Genomic DNA, 10,739 nt, shown 5'->3' on the forward strand with positions numbered 1-10,739 from the left:
CATGTTTTGTTATATATGTATAGCACTTCATAAAGCCTGCAAACTTTTTAGTAAAATTCAACTTGGCAACATTTATGTGAATGATCTGCCCTGGATCCTAAGCACTTTGAAGATTTCCATAAGTGATTCAGAAGTGCGAAAGGCATTAAAGACTATTGATATTGATGGTAAGTTCTTATTTTCATATTAATATAAGGGTCTGCAAACATGGATATAAATTGTGTATTGGTCTAATTCTAAGTATTAGGAATCTATTATAAAAATATAATTTTGAGATTCTACATTTACGATAAGGATGTTAAAAACATGGGCCCCTTCCTGTCTGGGCCAGGGCGGTGCGTGGTCCTCGTGGAGTGTCTGAGGCTCCTCAGCTGCGCCCACAGTTCCCAGGATGACTGAGTGGAAGACAGCTGCCCCTGCTGTGGCAGAAACCCCCGGCATCAAGCTCTTTGGAAAGTGGAGCACAGATGATGAACAGATCAACATTTCCCTGCAGGACTACATCGCAGTGAAGGAAAAATATGCCAAGTACCTGCCCCACAGTGCAGGGCAGGGCGCTATGCGGCCAAGCGCTTCCGAAAGGCGCAGTGCCCCATCGTGGAGCGCCTCACCAACTCCATGATGATGCACGGCCGCAACAACGGCAAGAAGCTCATGACCGCTGCGCATCGTCAAGCATGCCTTTGAGATCATCCACCTGCTCACTGGCGAGAACCCCCTGCGGGTCCTGGTAAATGCCATCATCAACAGTGGTCCCCGAGAGGACTCTACGCGTATTGGGCGAGCTGGGACGGTGAGGCGGCAGGTGGTGGATGTGTCCCCATTGCGCTGGGTCGACCAGGCCATCTGGCTTCTGTGCACGGGTCCCCGTGAAGCTGCCTTCCGGAATATCAAGACCATTGCTGAGTGTCTGGCAGATGAGCTCATCAACGCAGCCAAGGGCTCCTCTAACTCCTATGCCATCAAGAAGAAGGATGAGCTTGAGCGTGTGGCCAAGTCCAACCGTTGATCTCCTAGCTGTGGCTCAATAAACCTGTTGGCCTTTGGGGCAGCCCTTGCCAAAACAAACAAACAAACTTGGGCCTCTCGTGCAATGAACTGGATTGATTAATTATAGGGTTGGATTATGACATACTCTCCTCATTGGTCCGTGCATGGCCTAATTTAATTTAGTTATTTGATTTTAGTTTAATAGTGTAATAAGCATCTTGAACACACCAAACAAAATAAAAACTAACATCTTGACAATATATACCTAACTGTAAATCCCCCAAACAAATTTACTGACTTCCACTCTGTGAAGGATTCTGAATCCTGTCCATTATTACCCTTTCTTATATATATAAAAATGTTTTATTGTGGTGAAATACGTAAAACAGGAAGTTTGCCATTAAGTACGCTCAATGACAGTAATTAAAATCACTAGCTTGTGCTAAGGAGCGCTGTGGTTCCATAGTGGGCTGCTCAATGGGCTGCTAACTGTAAGGTCCACAGTTTGAAACCACCAGCCACTCTTCAGGTGAAAGAAGGGGCTTTTTACTCCGTAAAGAGTGACAGTCTCAGATACTTGGCATTGAGTTGATGGCAATGAAAAATACCTATTCAAGATGTTTCATTTAAGTGGAATCACACAATATTTGTCCTTTTGTGTATAACTTATCTTAGTATACTCAAGGTTCACGCTTACCTTTTTATATACAAATATGTGTCACTTAACTTCTTTTCTGGCAACATCTCTCTGCAGATAAAATTGTGATTTCTGAGTGAAATTCCACAACTCCTTTTCTTTTTAAAAGGGAATGCAGGCTCTCTTTGGGTTAATTCCCCCTTATTGATTGATTGATTGATTTTTTTTAGTTGTGATTTGGGTGAAAGTTTATAGAGCAAATTGGTTTCCACTGACAATTCGTACAGTATTTGTGGCACAACTGCAATCCCTACAGTATAACTGTGCATTCCCCACTTCCTCTGTGTTTATTATTTCTCCCTTTTTCTAACCCTTCCTGCTTTCTAAGTTTTACCCCTGGGAAAATATTGCCCTTTTGAACTCATGTTATTGATTTTTCTAAGGAGTGACCTCCATAGTGGTCTTTTTCACCACTTCATCATAGTGGTGAGCTCAGTTCTAGACCTGACGGGTGAATAAGGGCCTTAGTTTGGGGATTCCACTAGTCTCTATCCAACCACTAAGCTGATCTTTTTTATGATTTTGAGTTTTGTTCCACATTTTTCTCCCTCTCTGTTCAGTACCTTTTAATGTGATCCTTTTCAACAGTTGTAGCAGGGCACCATCTAGTTCTTCTGGACTCAGGGTTGCAGAGGCTGAAGTTCAAGTGGTCCATTAGTCTAAAGGACTAATTGTTCCCATGCACCTTTGATTTTCTTTACTCTTTGCTCTGGATAGGGAGAGGGTCACTAATTATACCTGGATGGCTGCTCACAAGCTTTTAAGATCCCAGTTGCTACTTACCAAAGAAGCTTGTCTTCGTGAACTGTTTCACCAACTCACTTTGAGTCTGTGGTCTTGACTCTTCCAGGCCCAGTGATTTATTCCCTCACGGTGTTTGGTTATGGCTACGAAGTTTTCATAACCTATATGACAACCTATCGATCACAAGTTCAGTGATCTATTATGCTAATTTATTAGTGGCATATAATATTTTGGAGATTTACAGTAAAATATTCTTTCTAAAACAAAAATAACTTCATTTCTTAAAGGCACAGAATAATTTAAAGGATAAAGTTAAAATCATCTGTATTACTCTAACTCTGAGCCAACTATTGGTATTTGGGGAGAAATATTTTTAGGCTTTTTCTAAGAATATGTGTGTGTATGTGTAACTGTGGTTCAAACGTACATATAAACACATGAGTTTTACAGACGTGTGTATGTATGTATATATATACATATATAACATTTTATTACTTGTTTCTATTTATATTCTGCTAAGTCAGTTTTCCATGTAAGTAAATATAGATCCACACTGCCCTTCTCAATGACTGTGAATTATCCTCTAGAACAGATTTGTTTTTAAAATAAATGATCTGTTGATGGGCATAAAGGTTGTTTTAGCGACTATAATCGGTATTGTTTTCTCTTTCTCACCAGATAAGCTAAGATTGTTGTTGTTAGACTCTGACTCACAGAGACGCTATTTATAATAGAGCAAAACACTGCCTGGTCTTGAGCCATCCTCACAATTATTATTATGTTTGAGCCCATTGTTGTAGCCACCGTGTCCATTAATCTCCTTGATTCAGGTCTCCTTCTTTTTCACTGACCCTCCACTTTATCAAGCATGATGTCCTTTCCCAGGGACTGTAACCTCCTGATAACATGTTCAAAGTGTGTGAAAAGAAGTATCTCCAGTTTCCCCTCTAAGGAATATTCTGGCTGTCATCCTCCCTGACAAATGTGTTTGTTCTGGAAGTTCATGATACTTTCAACATTTTCCTGCAGCATCATAATTCAAATCCATCTATTCCTATTTGGTAGTCCATCTTTCATGTATGTATATATTGAGGCATTTGAAATACAATGGTTTGGGCCAGGTGCACCTTCATTCTCAAAGTGACCTCCTCACTCTTTAACATTTTATTTTTTGTTATTTTATTAGTATTAAAAATCATTTTAATGATGGCAGCATATGTGCAAATGTGCTTGACACACTGGATGAATGTATAGATTGTGATAAGAGATGTAAGAGCCCCCAATAAAAGTATTTAAAAAATCATTTTATTGGGGGCTCTTATAACATTCCATACATCAATTGGATCAAGTATATTTGCACATATGTTGCCATCATCATTTTCTAAACATTTACTTTCTATTTGAGCCATTGGTATCAGCTCCTTTCCCCCCCCTCCCCCTTCAAGACCCCTTGATAAATTATACATTATTATTATTTTCATATCTTACACTGACCGCTGTCTCTCATCACCCACGTTTCTGTTGTTTGTCTCCCTTAGGGTAGGGAGAGATTGTTGTTATGTATTGCTACTCCCATTTCGGTTCCTGAGTTTTTTGTGCTGTGAGCTCTTATCTGTACCAGTATACATACTCTGGTCTAGCCAGAACTGAAAGGCAGAACTGTGGTCATGATAGTGGGGAGTAAGGAAGCCTCCGAGAACCAGAGGAGTATTATGTGTTTCATCGGTGCTACACTGTGCCCTGGTTGACTCATCCCTTCCTGGTGACCTTCCTGTGAGGGGATGTCCTTTTGTCTACAGACGGGTTTTGGGTCTCTGTTCTGATCCCCCTCATTCTCAACAATGTTTTTTTTTTGTTTTTTGGGGGGTCTTCTGGTGCCTGTTACCCGATTCCATCGACACCTCACGATCACACAGGCTGCTGTGCTTCTTCCATATGGGCTTATTGCTTCTCTGCTAGATGGCTGCTTGTTTAACTTCAGGCCTTTAAGACCCCAGATACTATATCTTCTGATAGCTGGGCACCATCTTTATTCACCACATTTGCTTATGCACTCATTTTGTCTTCAGCAATTGTGTCAGGAGAATGAGCATCGCAGAATGCCAGGTTGTTAGAACAAAGTGTTCTTGCACCGAGGAAGGGCTTGAGCAGAGGCCCAAAGTCCGTCCACTTCCTCAATGTATTGCTGTATAAATGTATGTACGTAGGCCAATACCTCCATTTTTATGAATTAGTATATTTACATAGTGCACAACTATATTTATACCTCTATCCATATCTTTAGCACTTTAAAAGAGGTCTTGTACAAAATATTTGCCTAGTGCAATGCGTCATTCGATTTATTGAGTGCCCTTTTCATGAGCATTGACTGTGGATCCAAGCAAGATGAAATATTTTACTTCAATCTTTTCTTCATTTATCTTGATGTTTTCTACTGGTCCAGCTGTGAGGACTTTGGCCTTATTACACCGAGTTGTAATTAAATGTAAAGAAATTGCACTTGAAATTAAATGTAAACTGCTGCAGTCCTTGTTCTTAATCAGCAAGATCCGTAATCCTTAAGTCATTGATCTTAATCAGAAATTCCTAAATGCAATTCCTTTTTGCATTTAGCTAGCAAGGTTGTGTCATCTGCATATCAAAAGTTAATAATCCTTCCTCCAAACTTGTAGCCTCATTCATTTTCATATAGTCCAACTTCTCAGATTATTTGCTCAGCTTGCAGATTGAATAAGTATGGTGAAAGGATACAACCCTGGCTCTCACACCTTTCTTGATTTTAAACCATGCAGTATTCACTTGTTCTGTTAAAACAACTATGTCTGGTTCCTTGCCGTTTCCAAATGAGCACAAGGAAGTGTTTTGGAATTCCCATTCTTCTCAATACTATCCATAGTTTATTATGACTCAAACAGTTGAGTGCCTTTGCATAGGCAATAAAACACAAGTAAACTTCTCTGGTATTCTCTGCTTTTAGCCAAAATCCATCTGACAACAGCAATGATGCTCAGTTCTTTTTAGTACAGTGACTGTGTATTTCTTTATTTTTTTTTAATGCTTTCTGTATCATTCTCTCTTCACACCAGATGAGTTAGATAACTAAAATGGAAATTTCTGGAGAAAATAATGTGAACTTTAGGCTTTTAAAGAGTATTATTATTAGAAATTCAGAATAACAAACCTATAGAAATTTAGGACCTTATAAAGTATCACTTTTAATCACTAGGGTTTACTGTGGGGTAACTGAGGAATAGAAAGGTGAGTCTGGTCTAAAGCTGTACAGCCAATTTAGATAACACACATTTAAAATTTTGCTCATTTCTTTTTACATTAAAAATAACGTTAAACATACCTTGAACATCATGGTAATAAATGTAAGCCACGGAAAAGTTAAATGACAGAGTTTTGTCCTGGTATTATTTTGTATAGAGAAGTTTTTAATTATTTTTTTTGTCTATGTAGTTTAGTGTTTTCAGTTAATAAAAGTTTGTACATTAAGAAATAAATATTGCCTATTTGCCCCAGCTTTCACTATAATCCTTAGTAGTAAACATTGGTAATAATTTGATAAAATATATTTCCTGAGGTCAGGAATGTATATATGTGAGTCATGTATATATGTGAGTACAGGTCATGTATATATGTGAGTACAGAGATAGGTATACAGATAATGATTTTTAACTACTCTCGTGTTGTTTAATGGTGAAGTTGTCTCTAAAAATTTTGCTACTGTAAATTATGCTACAAAGAACAACATTATACTTCAATTCTTGTATAAGTATTTCTGTAGGATAGATTTTGAGATATGAAAATACTGTGTCAGAGGATGTGCAGTTAATAAACTTTGATAACCCCTCAAACCCACTGCCAATGATAAGGTCATTTGTGATTCTTGGCAGCTCTACAGGACAGAGCAGGACTGCCCCTTTGGGTTTCTGAGACTTTAAATCTTTACAGAAGTAGACAACCATCTTTCTCCCCCTGAACAACTGGCAGGTTTGAACTGCGGAGCTTATGGTTCACACTCCATGTGTGACCCACTGTGCTGTCAGAACTCCTTTCAAACTGTGATATGGTCTGTAAAATTCCCACTTTGCATCCAAGAAAAACCTCGGTCTGTACAACTGTAGTCCCAAAGCAACAACTGGTTCGGAATTTAAAGGCGATTACAAACTATTGCCTTTAGTTATTTCAAGGATATTTCTAGGTGGAATTTAAAGTGGCTCCTTTCACTGCAATTTTTTCCCTTTGCATTCTTTCTTATAACTCTGAAAATTGACCATAGGAAAAATGATTCACACCAAATTATGTTATTAGAATATTGTTATTCCTCCCAAAAGTAAAGGCTGAAATGTAGAGCTAAGTTGTTTACAGGCCTAGATTAAGTGCACTTCATTCACATAATTTTGTCATTACTTTATTCCCAATTGAATAGTTGCTTCTTGGCAAGAATTAAGAACACCCTGCTATTGTGATTATAGACATCTGTGTTTATATAAGTTAGCCTAATTTAAGTTGAAAAATGTCCCAGAAAAAATACATCAAAAGGTGATTTTTTTTTTGTTTTATTTTCATTTCTGGATATAATGGGATGCAAAATCTAGACTTCCTTTTAAAGACATTTCTTGGTAACATAAGCTTGAGGATGAAGACATTCCTTCTTATCTATCTTGAAAAAACATTACAAAGTATGAGTTGTTTTTTTTTAAAGTCCCGATTATCCAAGGCAGGGGTTTTTCTGAAGGTAGATTTTCTTGACCACTGACTGTTCTGAAGCAACCCTACAAGACTGTTTGCCAAGGATGGAGGCCACACTTATGATTGGAGAATCATATTTATGTGCCCGGGAAATGAGTTTGTAGCTTGGATTTGAGTAAGAAAATTTCCATGAAATATTTCAATCCATTACAGAACTTTAGACATTTTAAAGGAGGGATTAGAAAATATAGTACCCTTGCATTTCACTTTAGCATGTAATTAGAAGAAAGTACTAATATGTACTAGTCTAGTCAACTCCTATTTGTTTGCCTATCAAGTTGTTATGAATGCAATGACAACATCAAAAATTTCCATTTTTAAGCTGTGCCATTTCTCTGCAACATAAAAGTGAATAAAATTACGATGTCTCCCTGTATAGCCTAACTCTTGCAAACGGATGCATCAAAGAGTTATATTTTATAAACTCCATTTATAAATTTCATAGGTCAGTTGCATTTTCAAAATAGTGACAAGTTTTTAAAAATATATTTTTAAGAACAAAGCTTTCATTTGAAGAAAAAATTTTCTATAATGCGTAACCATTTTGGCAAGACAGCTGTTTTTTTTTGTTGAATCATTTTATTAGGGGCGCATACAACTCATCACAATCCATACATACCTCAATTGTGTAAAGCGCATTTGTACATTCATTGCCCTCATCATTCTCAAAACATTTCCTCTCCACTTAAGCCCTCAGGCATTAGGTCCTCATTATTTCCCTCCCTCCCCGCTCCCCCCGCCCTCATGAGCCCTTGATAATTTATAAATTATTATTTTGTCATATCTTTCCCTGTCCGACAAGACAGCTGGTTTTATGAAGAAATAATTTCATGTGTTATGATTCATTGCTTCATATTGACACTAATAAATTAATTTTGCAAAAATTCTGAAAGACATTTGTAGCTGTTAAAATTGTGATTTTTTTGTCAGAATCGGAACCATGAATTATTGCCTTTTTCAAGAATTTTTTTCAAGAAATAGAGCATAATACAGTTTTACGATATACTGCTGTATAAAAACCTTTTGGTATGTTTCTACAGTGTTATTGACATAAAAAAAACAAACTTATTTTTATGGAGAAGTGTTGGGCTGCTAACTGCAAGATCAGCAGTTCAAAACCACCAGCCTGCAGGAGAAAGATGGGCTTTCTACTCCCATGAAGATTTACGGCTTTAGAATTCCACAGGGATTCTATTCTGTCTTAGAGGGTTGCAATGAGTTTATTGACATAATTGACAATTAACTGCATATTTGAAGTGTGTAGTTTGATTAATTTTGATATTTATATTCACCTGTGAAACCTATCCACCTGTGAATCAAGATAGTGAACACATCCATCACGCCAAGTTTCCTCACACTCCTTTGTAAACCCTTTCTCTCTCTCCATGGCCACCTCACCCCATCCCAGATAAATAGTGATCGGCTGTCACTTTAGATTAGTTTGTTTTTTCTAGAATTTTACATAAATGGTATTGTGTCATGTGTAGTAGTTTTTTGTCTGCTTTGTTTCACTGCTTAATTGTGGTGAGATTAATCAATCTTTTGTATTTATCAGTAATTCATTTCTTTTTATTGGTGAATAGTATTCCATGATATAGATATATTGTAATTTGTTTATCCATTCATTAGTTGATCGTAATCTGGGTTGTGTCCAGTCTGTGACTATAATAATAATGCTGGTATAAATATTCATATGCCCATCTTTGTGTGGACATATTTTTTCATTTTTCTTGGATAAATATCTGGAATTGTTGCATCATACCCTAGATATATGTTTGATTTTTTAACTGCCAAGCTGTACCACTGTACCATTTTACATTCTTACCAACAGTACATGAGAGTTCTAGTTGCTACATGGGACCCTGGTGGCACTGTTGGTTGAGTGTTGGAATGCTAACTGCAAGGTGGGCCGTTCAAACTTACCAGCTGCTCCATGGAGGAAGATGAAGCTGTCTGCTCCCATAAAGGTTTACAGCTTCCGAAATCTTATGTGGGGTCACTCTGGTCAGAATTGGCTCTATGGCAACGGGGTAGTTGGCTACATCCCCTTGCAAACACTTAATACAGTCAGCTATTTAAAATTGTAGTCATTCTAATAGACGTGAAGTGGTTTCTCATGGTTTTAATTTACGTTTTCTTTTAAAATTTCATCTATAATGTTAATATTGAGTGCTCTTGTGCATAGACTATGTTATTGTAATGCCATCTGTTAATTTTACTTGTATTTGTAGATAGAAAATGACAACTTTGTAAATTACAAATAGAAATAAGTTTGCTGATAATAAGCATACACTTGTCATTATTTTACTTTCTGATTCTGAATAATTCTTATAGGCAATGGATTTCTGAATTTTTCACATTTCCTTAAGGCTGTGAATGATGTTTCTTATTTGGTCTCTCAGGATCCAGGTAAAATGACTATTCTTAAAAAGTATAGAAAATGTTTGTGGTAGTAACTAATTTTTAATGGCATGTAAATATGGATTGTATGTTTCTTAACTTTTACCCCCTCTCCCCAGTGTTTTAGGTTGAGGAAAAATCAGAGATGAGCTATTTCATAAGCTGCATTGAAAACCTGGGCCACTGCCACATCATCATAATTTTCTATCTCCAACCCCTGTTCCCTGTATACAACTGCTAGACGCAGTCTTTTAAAACATGATTTTGTCATGTTGCTTTTCTTAATAACAAATACATCTAATCCAAATTCTTATGCTTGAGTCTCACCTCACTTTGCACATTGCTCCTCTCTTGCTCCAATTAATTATAAATCTCTACCCATGACAATTTAATTATTTCCAAGTCTTTGTTCATGTTTTTATTATTATTTTTAAAAAATCTCCTGTAAATGTGTCAGCTCTCCTTTGACTCTTTATTCCTAACAGTACTTTCATCACTGTATCTAAAATCTATATTTCTCCCTAAAAACTGCAGAGACAAACATATATCTCTCCTAATAACGTTGAGTTAACATGACACACAAAAGAAAGTGTTTGAAAGAGCTATTCATGTTAGTGATAGAAATAGTGGTTCCAAAAGTTTGAGAAGATCTCTTGTGTCCATGAACGGAATGTAGCATTTCCAGTTTCTCCATTAAGCAAGATAGCATGTATGATCAGCCCTTGGGGTTGCATAGTTTTAGAATGTATTTTCTTAGAATTAAGGATACCACATGTAGAAGTGAATCATACAGGTATTATGTTTGACTTGCTTTTTCATTTTTGATTCCTTATATCCCATAGGCAGGAAACCTGATGATGTAGTAGTTATGTGTTTGACTGCTAACCGCAAGGTCAGCAGTTTGAACTACTGACCATTCATTGGAAAATGAGGTTTTCTACTCTTATAAAGAGTCACAGTATTGGAACCTATAGGGTTGCTGTGAATTGGAATTGTCTCGATGACAGTGAGTTTTCCTATAGGTATTTTGATTAATTTCTGTGATATCTGGTTTCTTTTAGTTCTTTTTTTTTTTTGATTTTTTTAAAAACATTTTATTAGGGGCTCATACAACTGTTATCGCAATCCATACACACATCAATTGTGTAGA

The 10,739-nt window shown here is 36.9% G+C and overlaps 1 pseudogene; it reads left to right on the top strand.

Annotated features, from left to right (window-relative positions):
• Positions 1-342: 342 nt before the first annotated feature.
• LOC101653675 lies at positions 343-1,053 on the top strand (annotated as a pseudogene).
• The last annotated feature ends 9,686 nt before the right edge of the window (positions 1,054-10,739 follow it).

This window comes from Echinops telfairi, unplaced genomic scaffold (genome assembly GCF_000313985.2).
Source record: "Echinops telfairi isolate 266 unplaced genomic scaffold, ASM31398v2 ScPeMD7_7458;HRSCAF=8496, whole genome shotgun sequence".
In the NCBI taxonomy this organism is placed as follows: domain Eukaryota; kingdom Metazoa; phylum Chordata; class Mammalia; order Afrosoricida; family Tenrecidae; genus Echinops; species Echinops telfairi.